Here is a 20,832-nt window from a genome sequence, read left to right as displayed (position 1 = left end):
TAACATTGACACACGTAAGCAGAAGTAAAGGTTAGAATTGCATTTTTAAATGGTTAACTATCTGGATTTTCTCTTTAAATACGTCGTGTCAATTTCTTAGATAAGACGTAACGCATTCAAAATTTTTTTTTGAGTTTCAGTCTGCTCGTATTCATGTAACGACTTGTACTTGAACGTTATTTAGAAAAACAGTAAACTACTGCAAGGTGAAAATTAAACAAATTACTGCGCAGAAGTCTTAGAAAATATTTAGAAGCCTAAAGAAAGATTATTTATAAATACTTACAAGACCACTCACAATTTAGTAAATTTCTTTTTTACTCGAAAAATGCAGCTAAAGAAGAGTTCGATACAATAACTGACCTCTAAACAAATAGGATGGCTGACTATTTCTTGTGAGCAGATGTAATTCCGCTCATCATACATAGATAAGATTTGTAGATTGTATTTTATAATAAAATTTTAGTATCATGATAAACTCAAATTTTCACAAAATTTTCCTTATATTCTTCAAGAAACAACAAAACTGGGTTCTAGATAAGCTTATATATAATTCGTAGAACCCTATGGTTCTGAGCTATCATAGCCGTAGGCTTTCCCAGGATTAGGCTTCCTTCCTTAGGATTCCCATTTATATACTAATAAACGTTTACACACGTAAGCAGAAGTAAAGGTTAGAATTGCATTTTTAAATGGTTAACTATCTGGATTTTCTCTTTAAATACTTCATGTCAATTTCTTAGATAAGACGTAACGCATTCAAAATTCTTTTCGAGTTTCAGTCTGCTCGTTCGAATGTTTTAAGGAAAGCGAAAGGAAGAACTTTACTCAAAATTCTCTTTGAAACAGGCAGTTTACAGTTCTTAAAATATGAACCTTCACTTTTGTTAACGAGTGTACTTATACACCTCACAGTATTACCATACTGAAATAACTTAAAAGTAACAAAATATTCACAACATCTCAAATCAAACAGTTTGAACAGAAATGAAGTGGCAGATTGTCGCTAACATTCAAAATCGTAGAACACACATTTGTCGTGCTTTACAATTTACCTTCCTTTTTGGATCGGTAGAAGGATTTCACTGAAATGGAGCACTGAGTTTTAAAAATTAATCCATTCATTAATAAAATAATTTAAACTCATTGAAGATCATGTTCAGGATTCAGTCGATTTGCTCAACTATACTTTTTAAATTGGCTTCGAACTAGCTCAAACAAGAAAATTTACTCATCTTTGTTCCGAAGTCCGTTATAGGGAGAGAGGATATCAGATGGGTTTTTCCTTACGTTTCTCTTTCGTCGCTTTTTGAGCACAAATTATTATATAAGGAAACTGACAATTAACTTCTTCTCTATTATGTAATGGAAATTCGAGTAATGTGCGATTAAAGCAATACAAAAGCGTACTAATTGAGTAATAAAAACATACAATTCTAATATAGAGAGATAATATATAGAACCAGTGAGGACACTAGCAAGTCGAATGGTTCCGTTTTAACAATAGAATGGAGACGTTGAATGTGCTGAATTTTCAAAAAAAATGCGCTAAATGTAGCAGGGAAGTTTCGTAGAAATTAAGTTTTTTATCGCCGAAAAATATTTTGACCGCATTCGCTGCTTTTTATCGCTGGTCTTACAGAAAAACCATCGCACTCACCTAAAATCTTACAAATTTTGGTGTTCACACCTCGACCGGTTTTAATCAAAAATATTTAGAAATTTGAGCTCGAAAGAATAATTCTACTGACTTGAAATGGGCGGCTTTGACTTCATTTTGTGTTTGACACTTGACAGAGTTGCGTAATGGTGGCTGTTATTGTCAAATGGATTATTCCTGATGTCGCACATTCCAATTCCCATATTTGCCAGAGGTCCCCCCATTCCAGATCCACCGGGTGATAAGTTCTGGGGGTAGAGAGACTGAAGTGGTATACTTGGGTCGTTTGCATTGTGAATAAACCCCCTTTGATGTTCGACAGCGGCTGTTTTTCTGGAGCTCCTCAACGTCGTCAACGATCCAAGAATTCCTCCAAAATTCTTCTTGCTGGGCTTGGGTGTTGAGACACTTTGTTCAACATTGTCCAATTGTTCAGCACAGTAACAGCTGGGCAGACTGCCCACACACTCTTTGTTGTGTTTTGTTCTAGACTTGCTTCGTTTTGATAGTGTCATTTTTGTTTGGGACTGAACCAATGACTATTTCAACATCAAAAACGCGCCAGGGTGTATAGTTGGGTAAAGTCAATAACAGTGACCCGATTATTGCAATTGTTAAACGCAATAGCCGATGAACGCGGTTATGAAGCGTACAAGGCTAGTTTCTCTTATTCTGAATAGTTTCACCTATTTAGCACAAAATAAGCGTTTTCATGTAATGAACAACAGTGATCAAACTATTTCTCGCATTTTGAAAGGAAACTATTAAATTCTGTAACAGGGAAAGTTTTCAACGCTTGAAAAAGGGAAAACGCAATGAGTTTTGGTGGAACTCTACGTTTGAAGAGGTTTTTTGACGCTGCAAGTGTTTGGATCTCCATTCGAGGGTTTCAATTTGAGCGTGGGTTTGTTATTTCTCGAAATATTCCACAACCGAGGGTTCCCAATTTTCAGTACCCTCATGCACGCTACAACCCAGAGGCATTTGTAAACAAGTAAATAATTAATCCAAAGACGAATTTGCCCATCGGCGAAAAACTGGCAATAAGAAACCAGAGTTTACTCAGGGAGTTTCCGGAAGTCGGGTAAACTTGAAGTGGGAAAAGATTTTGCCCGGTTCAAAACTTCTACAGATAAACAATTTGACAGAAGTGTCCCGTGATTTGAGCTTTGTAAATTTACTCTATAACGGCATGTTATAACTTGTATTAACAGAATTAAATGAGTTTCGAAGCTTCCTTGTTTACAGTATTTGAGGTTAATGCTATATCTCGAAATTAAGTTTCTATTTGCTGACGTGTAGAAAGGTTGCATAGGGATCTAACTTCCCGAAAATACACGGCGTGAATGGGTAAATGATAGTAAAACAAGCTTGTTTATGTTTACCCTCAGGCTAGGTTAACAGTACTGCTAGCAAGTTGTAATGTTGTTATCAATATCTACTACGAGACAAAATTATGTTTAGCATAGGCTCCCAGACACCTAAGCACCTGATCACAATTACCTTTAAGAAGCTACCGGGACCCAATCAGTTGCAGTCATCAACGGGCATTTTTTTGAGATTTCAGACTTTTTAGTAGGTCAATTTTAAGCAGAAGTTTCGTTTTTGTCTCAAAAAATTGTACATAAATTATAACTTATGGCAAAACATTAACTTAAAACCCGAAGTAAACTTGAAAACATTGCTTCTCATAAATTTTTTTAATTTATTTTCCGAATTATAAAATCTATAATAAATTTATTGCTCTTTTTATGTGTGATCCATAAACAAATAGATATAAACTTTTAAATTCATAATGTGGTTTGATTATCCAGAAAACTGAGAATTGCACAGCTTTTCTTGAATAAGGATAAAATTTTCGAAACTGTTTTATAAGCAACAAATTTAAAAATTTTATAACTGTTAGTTCTTTGAAATATTGTTTTTTTTTCAAAAAAAAAATGTTAATTAAAGTCAGATTTTGCTATTTTGTACTGCTACTAAATTATCTTTTTTTCTGTGCACTGAGTTTTGTTCTCTCTAATGAACGGTATTGATATTCGACTCTTATATGGCAGTCATCATAAAGTTTTGTACTGCAACACATAGTTCCACAAATTGACTGAGAACGTTGCTTTATTTCCAAAGTCGAGCTTTCGAAAGTTTTCTTTTGCAAAATTAAATTTTCGTTTGTTTAGTTGATCAAAAGGTTGGGGGCAAAAAAATGTATAATCAATTTAGAATAAATTTAGCCTAATCAGCCAAATTTAGCCAAATTTAGCTTAACCTTTAGAAAAAGATTTAGCCAAATTTAATCTAATCTTTAGAATTCAGCCAAATTTAGCATAATCTTTAGAATAATCAATTTAGCCTAATTGTTGTGATAAACTTATGAAATAGAGATGGCAGATGATACTAATGCCAGTGAATTGTCTAACGTGAGCTTTTGAATCAAACGCCCATTTCCATCAAGCAAGACGACGCTAAACGATCCAAACAAGACTCCAGTCCAATAGCAGAAAGCTTTGATGAAGAAAATTTCCTTTCGAAAATTGTTTGAATGTTGTATCAACATCCTCATTCCTACCGGTATCAACCAAATGCGAAAAGAATTAATCTGCCAAGTAGGAAGTGAATTTCAGGCGGCTATTCCAAGCGCTATTAAACAGGTTGTTGAGCAAATCAAGGAAGAACTAAAGACCGAAATTCTTCGACAAATTGAGGGCGACTTAAACTACCAAGAAGAACGTTGCAATGCTGCAGCGATGTCTCAAGCTGAAAGTATAGAAAATTACAAAAGGAGAGAAAATAAAAGAATCATTGGTTTGAAGGAAGACGTCGAACAGATTAACACTGGGGGTATTATACCTGAAAAAGACACTGTTACAATTAAGAAGGTTATTGAAGTCGCGTCATCGTTGGGAGTGGCAATTGACGAGAAAGATATTTCGACTGCCTAAAGACTGCCAGGAGGCAAAATGGGTGAGCGTACAATAATCGCTCGATTTGCCTGTAGAGTCGTGAAGACTGATATTTTAAGAAACAAGAAGAAGTTATCAGCGAATACTAACATCGAAAAAACAGTTAAAGATATTTCACCTGCTCCAGCCAAATTTTTTTCGACGATGAAGAGAGATTCTCGTGTGGAGTCAACGCGGACACGAGAGGGAACATTTTTTTGTCTATGGAAGGAAAATAGTAAATATACAAGGTCTGAAAATCCAAATATATAAATACCAAAAATCTGCATTACGACTTTTCGGAATATACGAAATGTTTCCGACCATCTCGCAGCAATATTTTCACCACCTCTTCACCAATTGACTACCCCTAAAAACAAACTTCAATAGCTTCAATATCTTTCAGTTCATTTAATGTCTTAAATCTAAAAGTTCGCTCATTGAAAAAACAAGACCATTTCCATCAAGCAAGACGACGCTAAACGATCCAAACAAGACTCCAGTCCAATAGCAGAAAGCTTTGATGAAGAAAATTTCCTTTCGAAAATTGTTTGAATGTTGTATCAACATCCTCATTCCTACCGGTATCAACCAAATGCGAAAAGAATTAATCTGCCAAGTAGGAAGTGAAATTCAGGCGGCTATTCCAAGCGCTGTTAAACAGGTTGTTGAGCAAATCAAGGAAGAACTAAAGACCGAAATTCTTCGACAAATTGAGGGCGACTTAAACTACCAAGGAGAACGTTGCAATGCTGCAGCGATGTCTCAAGCTGAAAGTATAGAAAATTACAAAAGGAGAGAAAATAAAAGAATCATTGGTTTGAAGGAAGACGTCGAACAGATTAACACCGGGAGTATTATACCTGAAAAAGACACTGTTACAATTAAGAAGGTTATTGAAGTCGCGTCATCGTTGGGAGTGGCAATTGACGAGAAAGATATTTCGACTGCCTAAAGACTGCCAGGAGGCAAAATGGGTGAGCGTACAATAATCGCTCGATTTGCCTGTAGAGTCGTGAAGACTGATATTTTAAGAAACAAGAAGAAGTTATCAGCGAATACTAACATCGAAAAAACAGTTAAATATATTTCACCTGCTCCAGCCAAATTTTTTTCGACGATGAAGAGAGATTCTCGTGTGGAGTCAACGCGGACACGAGAGGGAACATTTTTTTGTCTATGGAAGGAAAATAGTAAATATACAAGGTCTGAAAATCCAAATATATAAATACCAAAAATCTGCATTACGACTTTTCGGAATATACGAAATGTTTCCGACCATCTCGCAGCAATATTTTCACCACCTCTTCACCGATTGACTACCCCTAAAAACAAAACTTCAATAGCTTCAATATCTTTTAGTTCATTTAATGTCTTAAATCTAAAAGTTCGCTCATTGAAAAAACACCCTGAGGACCTGGAAGCACTCCCGTATAGTCATGAGTATCCCCATGACATACTTGGTTCAACAGAAACCTGGATTTCCGAAAAAGACGATTCAAAGTCGTTTTTAGTTACTGGTTATCAAAGTCTTTTACCAAAAACTCGTGACTCAAAAGGTGATGGCATTATGATTCAAGTTAGAATCAATTGTTTTTTCCAAAAAGTGCTTGGTTGTGACATTGAAGAGTCATTGTTTGTTAACGTACATAGAAAAGGCTGCTTATTCCGATTAATGATAATATACTATAAAACAAAGGCAAACAAAATTGAATTCACTGAAATCTTAGACAATGTTATGGGAAAAATTAGCTCACAAAAAACTCCAACATTAGCTTGTGGAGATTTTAGTATAAATATCTTGAAGAACAATCTGTTATCCCAAAAATACATAAATTCCATTCATTCAAATGGCTTCAGCATAACACCAAGTGAACATACCCGGGTCACAAATAGCTCAGCAACTTGTATCGATCAATTCATCTATCAAAAATTAATTGCAGACTGTGAGATTTTAGATCATCAGAGTTTCTCTTACCATTATCCCGTTTTGCTCAGATGGGCTATAGAAAATACGGAAGATGAAAGCAAAATAGTAAGAGATACATTTTTTCTACGTTATACAAGTAATGTAGAAAAATATTTATAAGTTTTGAGCCATGAACTTGAGAAAACTTTTTTTTAAATTATCGAACAGTAGTGTTTCTCCCTTCGCTGCTTTCTATGAAGTTTTCTAGTCGGTTACCGAGCAATACGCTCCATTTAAACAAATATATCCGAACAAAAAGAACCTTTTGCCTAAATGGTTTGACAAAAAGCTGAAGAAATTACGTGCTGAACGCAACTGGGCTTTAAGTAGATGGAAAAGAAACCCATCAAATTTACCTTTTAAATAGGTTCGAAGAAATTCGAATTCGTTTTAAAAAACAAAATGTCAAATCAGTGAAGCAGATTTACTATAAAAATATTTTTGATAATTGTTTAGGAGACTCAAGACAGACGTTCACTCTTTTAAACGAATTATCTAAAAAAACCCGACCGAATAATAGCTTTATTAAATTGATTTTGTGCTTATCAGACACCAAGCCTAATCTGTCAACCTTTGAAGTAATTGAGAATTTCACTGATTGTTTTGTTAGCATAGGAGAAAACCTTAAGCACAGTATTCTTCAGAGACAATTGAACTTCCTAGAGTTGTAAACATGTCAAAAGGAATGAACCCAGTGTCTGAAACAGAAGTGATTGATATTGTTAACTCTCTTCCCAATAAGTCGTCATCAGGTGAAGATGAAACAAGTAATTTATTGGTTAGGACTGCAGGATTAGTGATTACCAAAAAACCTTACATCATTGACAAATGTATCTTTTTACGTAAGATCTTTCCCCTCTGAGCTCAAAAAAGCTTAAATGTTTCCGCTTTTTAAAAACGGATCTTGTGTAGAAGAGAACAATTATAGGCCAATTTCTCTTTTGAATGTCATGAGCAAAATTTATGAGAGCGTGATGTTCACGAGTGTATAAAAATATCTGGAAGGTTTTAATCTTTTGTATTTTAAACAGTTTGGTTTCCGTAAAAAAACATTCAAACCTTGATGCCCTAGCTGAACTGACAGAAAGGATAAGATCATGTAAATCTGAGACAGTTAGTGTTTATTTTGATCTGAAAAAGGCTTTCGATACACTAGATCATGAAAATTTGCTCAACAAGTTGTGAAGGTATGTTATACGCCATAATTGCTGGAATTGGTTGCATATCTACCTATATGGTAGATCACAAAGAGTAACTTTATCTGAAGTATCATCCAATTGGTTAAATATCACTTGTGGTGTTCCTCAGGTTTCCATTCTTGGATATTGTTGTTCCTCATTTATATCAGTGATTTAGCTAAAGCCTGAAATCATGTTAGTGTGTATCTGTTGGCTGACTATACAAATTTATCTGCATTAGACTGCTCCAAATCAGATGTTCAAACAGACCTTGACAATGTAGCAAGATGATTAAATGCAAATAAACCTAAGCTGAAATTAAGTAAAACATTTCAAATACCTACAAAAGCAAGTGCTTCCAGTCTCAGGTTTAATATTGCATATAGTCTTATAAATAACAACCATGAATGTAGGTATCTAGGATTGAAAATTGATTAAAAGCTCTCCTACCACGCTCATTTAAGTTCCGTTACTGAACGCCTTGGACGATAATGCGGTGTAATATCCAAAGTAGGACACTTTGTTCGGCATTACTAATTGATTGAATACTATAGGAATGTGGTATGCCTAATTATCCAATATGGTGTTCTTTTTTACGTGTATTATAGCTTCTCTTCCCTTTCTCCGATTTAACAATTGCAAAAGAAAACAATCAAAGTGGCATACTTCAGAAAACGTCATGATGATAGTGAAGACTTGTTTACGGCTAATAAGATACTAGCTGTGTTCGAATTGCATATCAAATAACTATTAAAAATCGCTTTGAAGTCAAAAAATCAAATATATATTCCGAGTATTATCTTAATTCTATTTTTCAGTTCGAAGGTTGCACTAATTCAACTAGACGCGCTGATTTTATGCTACTGAAAGTTCCCTTATGCAAAACTAAAATGAAGCGAAACTCGATTTGTCACCGAGCTTCCAAATTGTTTAATATGTTGAAAATACAATTTCTCATACCTGACTATGTAAGATATGCAACCATTAAGCAAGTCCCTGGTATCTATCATAACTTGAAGGATTCACATTTACAAGGGAATTATGATCTCGCTGGAAATGTGTTTTTTGGATAATTTGTCACATCCCTGCAACTCCTGGTAATTCTTTGAAAATAGTTAAAAAGTATACGCAAAAATTGTGCGATGCCTTCGTAGAAGACACCGCGGTTAGATTTCTGCTGTCAAAAATCTCTTTTTTCAATTTCTAAAGACAGTTTTTGTCACTTTTTACTCCTTCATAGGACCATTTGACAAAACACGACAATTTTTAACATACAACGTTGCTCTTTGCTCTAAACAAGTTTCAATTCGATGTAGTTTAAATACTTATCTCCGGGCTCTAGTGGAGCAATAAGTTCGGCTAAAAGGCAGTAGAAAGGTTGCTAAAAAATAAATCCTTTACAAAACGGCAAGAATATTAAATTTGAAAAAATTACATAAGTTTATCCACTCTGACGTTTATAATACAGGGCACACTGGAAAGTAGGTCTACGGACCTCGTTCCGCGTCTTTTCCCAGCCTAAGATAATCTTGAATATATTTTAATTTGGTTGTTGGATATGTTAAATGCATTTCTTATTCGATGTTTGATTGTGATTTATGTCGTGTTTTGATTATCCTTGTTTGTACATTTGATTTATAGGCCGGGATAAATTAACTCTCTCTCTCTCATTATGTTTCAAATGGTACATTCTGTCATTTTTCGTCTTTTTTTGATATTTTCTGGACAACAGAGAAAGTATTTTGTCACGCATTTTCACTTTACATATCTTTTGTCAGCAATCATTAAGTGATAAAGTAACCGTGGACAAAAATGACAAAACGTGACTTCTCTCACTCGAACTCACGAATAACGTAGGCAACCGGCGAATGCAAAGTAAGCCGATAGGCAAGCAAGCCCACAGAAAAGCAAGCCGAAAGTTATGTAATAGTTATGTAATCTATCAGAAATAATACATTGTCAGCCGTTACAATAAATACTGGGCGTAGTATTATAGTGCATAATGTATTCCAATGCACCAAAGAAACAAACATGCGTCAATTTTTAGACATCTAGTGGTTACGGGCCTCAGCAGACCGTTGTCCATGGCCGTGCCTATCATCCGCTGTGGGATGTAATACGGAAATAGCGGGCCGGTTATCGTTTTTATGTGTGATCCATAAACAAATAGATATAAACTTTTAAACTCATAATGTGGTTTGATTATCCAGAAAACTGAGAATTGCACAGCTTTTCTTGAATAAGGATAAAATTTTCGAAATTGTTTCATAAGCAACAAATTTAAAAATTTTATAACTGTTAGTTCTTTGAAATATTGTTTTTTTTTCAAAAAAAAAAATGTTAATTAAAGTCAGATTTTGCTATTTTGTACTGCTACTAAATTATCTTTTTTTCTGTGCACTGAGTTTTGTTCTCTCTAATGAACGGTATTGATATTCGACTCTTATATGGCAGTCATCATAAAGTTTTGTACTGCAACACATAGTTCCACAAATTGACTGAGAACGTTGCTTTATTTCCAAAGTCGAGCTTTCGAAAGTTTTCTTTTGCAAAATTAAATTTTCGTTTGTTTAGTTGATCAAAAGGTTGGGGGCAAAAAAATGTATAATCAATTTAGAATAAATTTAGCCTAATCAGCCAAATTTAGCCAAATTTAGCTTAACCTTTAGAAAAAGATTTAGCCAAATTTAATCTAATCTTTAGAATTCAGCCAAATTTAGCATAATCTTTAGAATAATCAATTTAGCCTAATTGTTGTGATAAACTTATGAAATAGAGATGGCAGATGATACTAATGCCAGTGAATTGTCTAACGTGAGTTTTTGAATCAAACGCCCATTTCCATCAAGCAAGACGACGCTAAACGATCCAAACAAGACTCCAGTCCAATAGCAGAAAGCTTTGATGAAGAAAATTTCCTTTCGAAAATTGTTTGAATGTTGTATCAACATCCTCATTCCTACCGGTATCAACCAAATGCGAAAAGAATTAATCTGCCAAGTAGGAAGTGAAATTCAGGCGGCTATTCCAAGCGCTGTTAAACAGGTTGTTGAGCAAATCAAGGAAGAACTAAAGACCGAAATTCTTCGACAAATTGAGGGCGACTTAAACTACCAAGAAGAACGTTGCAATGCTGCAGCGATGTCTCAAGCTGAAAGTATAGAAAATTACAAAAGGAGAGAAAATAAAAGAATCATTGGTTTGAAGGAAGACGTCGAACAGATTAACACTGGGGGTATTATACCTGAAAAAGACACTGTTACAATTAAGAAGGTTATTGAAGTCGCGTCATCGTTGGGAGTGGCAATTGACGAGAAAGATATTTCGACTGCCTAAAAACTGCCAGGAGGCAAAATGGGTGAGCGTACAATAATCGCTCGATTTGCCTGTAGAGTCGTGAAGACTGATATTTTAAGAAACAAGAAGAAGTTATCAGCGAATACTAACATCGAAAAAACAGTTAAAGATATTTCACCTGCTCCAGCCAAATTTTTTTCGACGATGAAGAGAGATTCTCGTGTGGAGTCAACGCGGACACGAGAGGGAACATTTTTTTGTCTATGGAAGGAAAATAGTAAATATACAAGGTCTGAAAATCCAAATATATAAATACCAAAAATCTGCATTACGACTTTTCGGAATATACGAAATGTTTCCGACCATCTCGCAGCAATATTTTCACCACCTCTTCACCAATTGACTACCCCTAAAAACAAACTTCAATAGCTTCAATATCTTTCAGTTCATTTAATGTCTTAAATCTAAAAGTTCGCTCATTGAAAAAACACCCTGAGGACCTGGAAGCACTCCCGTATAGTCTTGAGTATTCTCATGACATACTTTGTTTAACAGAAACCACCTGGATTTCCGAAAAAGACGATTCAAAGTCGGTTTTAGTTACTGGTTATCAAAGTCTTTTACCAAAAACTCGTGACTCAAAAGGTGATGGCATTATGATTCAAGTTAGGATCAATTGTTTTTTCCAAAAAGTGCTTGGTTGTGACATTGAAGAGTCATTGTTTGTTAACGTACATAGAAAAAGCTGCTTATTCCAATTAATGATAATATACTATAAACCAAAGGCAAACAAAATTGAATTCACTGAAATCTTAGAAAATGTTATGGGAAAAATTAGCTCACAAAAAACTCCAACATTAGTTTGTGGAGATTTTAATATAAATATCTTGAAGAACAATCTGTTATCCCAAAAATACATAAATTCCATTCATTCAAATGGCTTCAGCATAACACCAAGTGAACATACCCGGGTCACAAATAGCTCAGCAACTTGTATCGATCAATTCATCTATCAAAATTTAATTGCAGACTGTGAGATTTTAGATCATCAGAGTTTCTCTTACCATTATCCCGTTTTGCTCAGATGGGCTATAGAAAATACGGAAGATGAAAGCAAAATAGTAAGAGATACATTTTTTCTACGTTATACAAGTAATGTAGAAAAATATTTATAAGTTTTGAGCCATGAACTTGAGAAAACTTTTTTTTAAATTATCGAACAGTAGTGTTTCTCCCTTCGCTGCTTTCTATGAAGTTTTCTAGTCGGTTACCGAGCAATACGCTCCATTTAAACAAATATATCCGAACAAAAAGAACCTTTTGCCTAAATGGTTTGACAAAAAGCTGAAGAAATTACGTGCTGAACGCAACTGGGCTTTAAGTAGATGGAAAAGAAACCCATCAAATTTACCTTTTAAATAGGTTCGAAGAAATTCGAATTCGTTTTAAAAAACAAAATGTCAAATCAGTGAAGCAGATTTACTATAAAAATATTTTTGATAATTGTTTAGGAGACTCAAGACAGACGTTCACTCTTTTAAACGAATTATCTAAAAAAACCCGACCGAATAATAGCTTTATTAAATTGATTTTGTGCTTATCAGACACCAAGCCTAATCTGTCAACCTTTGAAGTAATTGAGAATTTCACTGATTGTTTTGTTAGCATAGGAGAAAACCTTAAGCACAGTATTCTTCAGAGACAATTGAACTTCCTAGAGTTGTAAACATGTCAAAAGGAATGAACCCAGTGTCTGAAACAGAAGTGATTGATATTGTTAACTCTCTTCCCAATAAGTCGTCATCAGGTGAAGATGAAACAAGTAATTTATTGGTTAGGACTGCAGGATTAGTGATTACCAAAAAACCTTACATCATTGACAAATGTATCTTTTTACGTAAGATCTTTCCCCTCTGAGCTCAAAAAAGCTTAAGTGTTTCCGCTTTTTAAAAACGGATCTTGTGTAGAAGAGAACAATTATAGGCCAATTTCTCTTTTGAATGTCATGAGCAAAATTTATGAGAGCGTGATGTTCACGAGTGTATAAAAATAACTGGAAGGTTTTAATCTTTTGTATTTTAAACAGTTTGGTTTCAGTAAAAAAACATTCTAACCTTGATGCCCTAGCTGAACTGACAGAAAGGATAAGATCATGTAAATCTGAGACAGTTAGTGTTTATTTTGATCTGAAAAAGGCTTTCGATACACTAGATCATGAAAATTTGCTCAACAAGTTGTGAAGGTATGTTATACGCCATAATTGCTGGAATTGGTTTTATATCTACCTATATGGTAGATCACAAAGAGTAACTTTATCTGAAGTATCATCCAATTGGTTAAATATCACTTGTGGTGTTCCTCAGGTTTCCATTCTTGGATATTGTTGTTCCTCATTTATATCAGTGATTTAGCTAAAGCCTGAAATCATGTTAGTGTGTATCTGTTGGCTGACTATACAAATTTATCTGCATTAGACTGCTCCAAATCAGATGTTCAAACAGACCTTGACAATGTAGCAGGATGATTAAATGCAAATAAACTTAAGCTGAAATTAAGTAAAACGTTTCAATTACCTACAAAAGCAAGTGCTTCCAGTCTCAGGTTTAATATTGCATATAGTCTTATAAATAACAACCATGAATGTAGGTATCTAGGATTGAAAATTGATTAAAAGCTCTCCTACCACGCTCATTTAAGTTCCGTTACTGAACGCCTTGGACGATAATGCGGTGTAATATCCAAATTAGGACACTTTGTTCGGCATTACTAATTGATTGAATACTATAGGAATGTGGTATGCCTAATTATCCAATATGGTGTTCTTTTTTACGTGTATTGTAGCTTCTCTTCCCTTTCTCCGATTTAACAATTGCAAAAGAAAACAATCAAAGTAACGTACTTCAGAAAACGTCATGATGATAGTGAAGACTTGTTTACGGCTAATAAGATACTAGCTGTGTTCGAATTGCATATCAAATAACTATTAAAAATCGCTTTGAAGTCAAAAAATCAAATATATATTCCGAGTATTATCTTAATACTATTTTTCTGTTCGAAGGTTGCACTCATTCAACTAGACGCGCTGATTTTATGCTACTGAAAGTTCCCTTATGCAAAACTAAAATGAAGCGAAACTCGATTTGTCACCGAGCTTCCAAATTGTTTAATATGTTGAAAATACAATTTCTCATACCTGACTATGTAAGATATGCAACCATTAAGCAAGTCCCTGGTATCTATCATAACTTGAAGGATTCACATTTACAAGGGAATTATGATCTCGCTGGAAATGTGTTTTTTGGATAATTTGTCACATCCCTGCAACTCCTGGTAATTCTTTGAAAATAGTTAAAAAGTATACGCAAAAACTTGTGCGATGCCTTCGTATAAGGCACCGCGGTTAGATTTCTGCTGTCAAAAATCCCTTTTTTCAATTTCTAAAGACAGTTTTTGTCACTTTTTACTCCTTCATAGGACCATTTGACAAAACACGACAATTTTTAACATACAACGTTGCTCTTTGCTCTAAACAAGTTTCAATTCGATGTAGTTTAAATACTTATCTCCGGGCTCTAGTGGAGCAATAAGTTCGGTTAAAAGGCAGTTAAAAGGTTGCTAAAAAATAAATCCTTTACAAAACGGCAAGAATATTAAATTTGAAAAAATTACATAAGTTTATCCACTCTGACGTTTATAATACAGGGCACACTGGAAAGTAGGTCTACGGACCTCGTTCCCTGTCCTTTCCCAGCCTAAGATAATCTTGAATAAATTTTAATTTGATTGTTGGATATGTTAAATGCATTTCTTATTCGATGTTTGATTGTGATTTATGTCGTGTTTTGATTATCCTTGTTTGTACATTTATTTATAGGCCGGGATAAATTAACTCTCTCTCTCTCATTATGTTTCAAATGGTACATTCTGTCATTTTTCGTCTTTTTTTGATATTTTCTGGACAACAGAGAAAGTATTTTGTCACGCATTTTCACTTTACATATCTTTTGTCAGCAATCATTAAGTGATAAAGTAACCGTGGACAAAAATGACAAAACGTGACTTCTCTCACTCGAACTCACGAATAACGTAGGCAACCGGCGAATGCAAAGTAAGCCGATAGGCAAGCAAGCCCACAGAAAAGCAAGCCGAAAGTTATGTAATAGTTATGTAATCTATCAGAAATAATACATTGTCAGCCGTTACAATAAATACTGGGCGTAGTATTATAGTGCATAATGTATTCCAATGCACCAAAGAAACAAACATGCGTCAATTTTTAGACATCTAGTGGTTACGGGCCTCAGCAGACCGTTGTCCATGGCCGTGCCTATCATCCGCTGTGGGATGTAATACGGAAATAGCGGGCCGGTTATCGCGGCGAAGCGCCACCCGGCCCGCCAGGGGCAACTTAAAATACGGTTATCCGAAAATTTTTGGGCTTTTTTGACCTCATTTTCAAAATTCGACTTGCTTGCCTATCGGCTTCCTTGACCGCCACCTACGCAACCATTGTCCAAAATTTTGATGATTTGTTTCTTCACAGAACTCTTCAGATAGTGTGAAATGCATTGCTAGAATTTAGTACTTGCTTGAGACCCAATTTGAATACTTAAATATTATTTTGAGCCAGGATATGAGTTGCTGTGAATGTTTAAATTGTCTCCTGAATCCGCCGTTATTATTGCAAGGGACTTTCTGAAAACAATGATCAATTAGTTTTTTTTTTAATTTCGGTCTAATTGCCACGTCCTTAACTATTGTGAGAATTAGATCCTGTAATCGTAGACAAATTTGATTGCTTGAAAACTCTTCCGGGGAACGAAGATAATTGCAAATTCTTTTACTGTTGCTTGGGCAAATGTGACGGGTTTTCCAGTAATTATAAGTTTTCAAATTCGAGTTAGTTTTCTTACTATTACTGTTGTCCAGACACACGCTTACAACTCAATCTTACTCAATCTTAAAACATGATGGTGACAAAGTGAAAAAAAGAACATTTTTCCGTACTCAATCCAATGTACCATTTGCCATATATTGTCATATTAATTTTTCTGATTTTTTTTCTGTTTGTTTTGTTTAATACGGCGTCAGAATTTTTTTCTGGGGGTAAATTAAATTTAGTTTAACCGTCTATTAACATTTTGCATTTGGTATTGATTAAACAAAAATATTTTCCAAAAAACAGAAAATTGTCCGAGACTGACTGTGGTTCCACAGTTATGTTTTTTGTTCCAAAACACAGTGATGCAAAAATGGTTGCAACAATCTATTTACGCGTATAATATTATCAAAATGTTTGTTAAAAGCAATTCAGAATCCATAAATATAAATATCAAAAACAATTTACGATAAGTGAAATTTTAGAAACTTCAGTTCTTATCTGAAAGTGGATTCACAACGTGGAAGCTTCTAATAACTTTTTTAGCTGATAGATCAGATAGCCGAAAGACCATGAAACTGAATTGAAAAAAAAATCGTTGAGGCGATTCATTGAGGTTGTTACTTGTTTAATGATGTTACTTTAGTCTTATGTACTTGTGCTGTAAGGTGGTGGGGTCAATTATTACTTGATAAATTGGAAAAGAAGCTGGAAAAAATTATAAGCTTTCGGTAACGCTGTAATGCTTTTCAACACTTTCTGCTGTTCTTATTTAAAATACTTATCAATGCGATGCTAGCATCAATTATAATAACTCCAGTTGAATTTAGGCATAAATTTCAGGTGACCGGACAATAGATCGAAAGGACAACAGATCGATAACAGAAAAATTGGGACAATAGATCGAAAAATAATCTCTATTCTTATTGGTTGAAGTTAAGTATTATTTGCCAGCTGCAATATAATTATCACTTTATGGCCATGCCTCGCGAGCCACGGCCATGCCTCAGCGGCCTATGGGACTTGATATGAATCTATCACAACCAAACCAAATATCACAACAGAACATGTTATATGCTGTATAATAAATGAGCGCATAAATCTGATTCGCCAATACGCAACCTGATTGATTTAATTTTCGATCTATTCTCCCAATTTTTGCTTTCGATCTTTTGTCTTTCGATCTATTGTCCTAGCACCAAATTTCAAGCGTTTCCACTCAAGTGTTGTAACATGTAACTTCCGATCATTGATTCACTTTTCTTGTTCGGGTTACTAATGTTTCGTCTTATTGACAGGCCGCGCCTGCTCTCAATAAAATTATTGAGACAAAAATAACACAAAAATATACTTAACAATCACTTTAGATATTTTTCCTGCCTCTAAAAATTTGAGTAAAAATGCTTCATTCATCATTCAAAAAACCCTCCAGAATTGACAAAATAGTAGCTTTAGAATTAAAAATGTTACTTTTTTGAGCAAATGCAAGGATTAGTTTTCTTTCTAATGTTCGAATACAAACTACTTTCCGAATAAGTATAACGAGTAACTAACTTACTAAGGTGGTGCGAAAGTGAACGTAGCCAACAACTTTCTCAAAATGTAAATGTGTACGGGTACGTAAATGTCTGCAACCATTTTTACCAATATTAATCAGGGCGTTACCTAGAAATGGACAACTTGATAACAATATTTTCCCTTGAGTTTTGCACCTCTAGGTCACATTAAAAACCGTAATACTCTCTGCTGCTATTTGTGTCACGTCAAGGTTCAGTTTAGTATCAAAGCTTTTCTCTCTGCCGCAATTTGGGTGGCTCAATTTTTCTCACTCCAAATAGCGGAACTGACATTTTTTAAAATGGAGAGAACCAAAATTTTGAAATTATGTTAGACTTTTCTCATTTTTGACTTCATTTTGTCATTAAAGTTTAAAAAGATTGAAATAATATTGCTAAAAAATGATCGATAAGAAGCTGAAAACGTTTAGCAGTCAATCATTAATGGAAAACATCCGATCTTTGTAATGAGCCCCCCCCCCCCTCGGGAAGAACTCGGATCAATGGACAATTCGTATAGTCTTTTGTGTAAGGTCATTGGTGAACCAGAAGCCGTTCAATTCAAAAGAAAGGCACTGAAATTATTCACAAAATAGTTCTACTTATTGCACATACATTCATTCACTGTACACAGACGTATGCATCAAGAGGCTCAAACAATTCTCAACTTCCAGAGTCAATTCTAAAAAGAGATTGAGATCCGAAGGAAAACTTACAACAAAATCAAAGAAGACTATATGATGAACACAAAAAAAATGTGACATAAAAATTTTCTGAAACTTGTTGACTGTTCAACGAAATAGAACCAGCAATTGTCGACTAGGAAAAATGTCTTTTAGGGTTTCTCACTGTCCAAGCACTTCCTTCACCAAATTTCAGTTTTGAGGAGACGTCCACAAAACACGATTAAATATTCTCAAATTTTATATGTTCTAAGTACCTAAATAAAAATGTCGTCTTCTGAATTTGTAATTACGCTCAACAGTGAGGGGACTCTGTCGCCCAGAAGACCGATCAAATAAAATAAACCTAAGGCTTTGAATTGGTGAAGCAAGCGTTACTTCTTTACTGCAATTTACCCTCTTCCACTTTTGCATGCTGTTGCAAATTAGATTGCCTTGAAATAACTTAATTCACAATGGGTCTCGTAATATCAATTCTAGTTCTATGGATAACAAAAGTATGAATATTAGTTGCACATCAATGGAAAGTACAAACTTAAGACAATTTATAATAGTAAATAAAATAATAATAATAATATCCGTGGTTCACTTCCCAAATGAACTAAATCAAAAGCGCTCACAGTATCCACACTGGTCTTGCGATTACAAACTTCCAAAGTTCAGTCTCACTCTCAATCGCTTCTTTGCTTTTCACACTAACATATTAGGTATAGTCCCGCTAAACCAACTGCTTTCTCTCGCTGGTGCGAAAATCTCTCCTGTGTGCAAACTTGAAGTTCTCCCAAAATTCTCCAACTTCTTCCAAATTTCTCTCTGTCACTTCAATTTATACTCAACCAATACGCGCTTATCTTAAGCAATCAAACCTTGATCTAATAAAAAAACATTGCAACTTACACTTGAAATCTTTCGCATTCAGTCGGAGGGCTTTGTTTGCTATGCAAACTAACAATTATCAATTTATGCTTTGTCATCCAACTGCTACCAACCATTGTTCAATTTTCTCCTTATCTAAATACACGAAAAGAAATCCACTCCGCTTTATCTCATATATGCACTTGACATATCAATCAGTGTTTGCTTAGTTAACATTAAACGTTACTATTTCAAATTATGTGCCAACTATCTTCCGGCAAAAAACAGCCTATTTATCGCAGAATACACAAAAAGGTATTCTAACCTTTTCCATGATCATCTCATACATTACTCTGGACCTGATACCCATTGCAACCCTTAATTAGCCTTATATCATACTCAAACAGTCATTTTTTTCAAAATATCGAAAACCTTCAAATCACACCACTTCCGGTGCTAATAATTTGGGGTTGGGTGGTCGGATTGGCCCAAAAGGTACACCAGCTTGAAAGGACCGTTTGGTTTACCTGATATTAAAATTTGGCAAACGTCCGCTGAATATAACCTCCAAGGGGGTGGGGGGCGGTTTAGATCTGCTAGGTGGTATTTTGAAAAACTGATAAATTGCCTTTTTATTTACGCTAAATCAACAAAGCTTTACTTAGGATCGAAAAAAACTCAGACCGAAAAGATGTAACCGGCCGCGCATCCCTTTTACATATAGACAATCATTAGGGTGACATCCCAACATTTTTTCAGAGTCCAATGATGGATATAACTTAAGGAGTTGAGGTGCACCAGGTTTTGGGTACCCACTATTTTGTGAATTCGGATTCGCAATTTTAGCTACTTCAAATTGAAATTCCATTTTTGTTCAAAGTATCAAGTTTACTTCAAATTCTTGCTCTCTAGTTCACTTCTTATTTTAAATCACTCATTTCGATTTTGGTCTGATGCACAATTACAACTTTGCTAAGTAAATAAATGTTTTGACAGCTCAATATGTGTTTGTTCATCAATTGGTTTGTTTAAGATGTATCACTCAATTCCCATCTCTGGCGCCTTCGAAACAGTAACCCTCTATGAAAAAAAGTTTATTTCAAACACCTAATTAACTTTTCTAGGTTGACCTGTGTTGTCCTCGCAGTTTCTACTTAAGAAAACTTCTTATGTTCTAAACTCCTCCCTCCTATATTACTATTTTTCCAAATAGTTGCAAGCCATTAGCCTGTGACCCGATTAACTTAATCCTACGTACTTTAACAATAGTCGACCTAGTGAAGTGAACCACTTAGGTTTTAGCTCCGGGTAAAAAGAAGCTAACTGCACTAAAATTTGAATGGCGGTTGATTAAATCAGATTTGAAAAAACTTTCGCATTTTCACATGTTAACATTTTCCACCGAATTCATCAACATTGATTTTTGATCAAACTTCATTGCCTCTGGCGTACATCCTCCACGGGAACCCCAAAATTACTAAGGAAAAAAACAACAAATCCAAAAATAGATCTACTAGAATTACACATTTCCGTAATTCATCTTTTGAAAAAAAAATCCTAAGGCTACAGTGCCTGATCAACCTTGTCCTAATAAACCAAATTAAAACAAGGTAGGCAAAACTAGGTTAAAAAAGGCTCAAGAAACTTAGCTGTCAACGTCTCTCTCATTATACACTCATGCACCTGTACACGAAAACGTTCTAAGTCTGATGCTTGAATGGATCTCCACCTCTTTTCCACTGTAGCTCCCATTTCTTCTGTAATCCAGCCATGAATGCCGTCCTGATGCATTCAAACAGGTCCGCCTCTCTTTACA

The 20,832-nt window shown here is 34.8% G+C and overlaps 1 pseudogene; it reads right to left on the bottom strand.

The window, feature by feature from the left end:
* The window catches only part of LOC142345711 (kalirin-like), a 56,417-nt pseudogene extending 39,724 nt beyond the window's left edge, over positions 1-16,693 (bottom strand).
* Between the last annotated feature and the right edge of the window lie 4,139 nt (positions 16,694-20,832).

Source organism: Convolutriloba macropyga, chromosome 1 (genome assembly GCF_964194025.1).
Source record: "Convolutriloba macropyga chromosome 1, txConMacr16.3, whole genome shotgun sequence".
NCBI classification, from domain to species: Eukaryota; Metazoa; Xenacoelomorpha; order Acoela; family Convolutidae; genus Convolutriloba; species Convolutriloba macropyga.
Note: the sequence above shows the minus strand (reverse complement) of the source record. Positions and strands in the feature narration are given on the sequence as shown.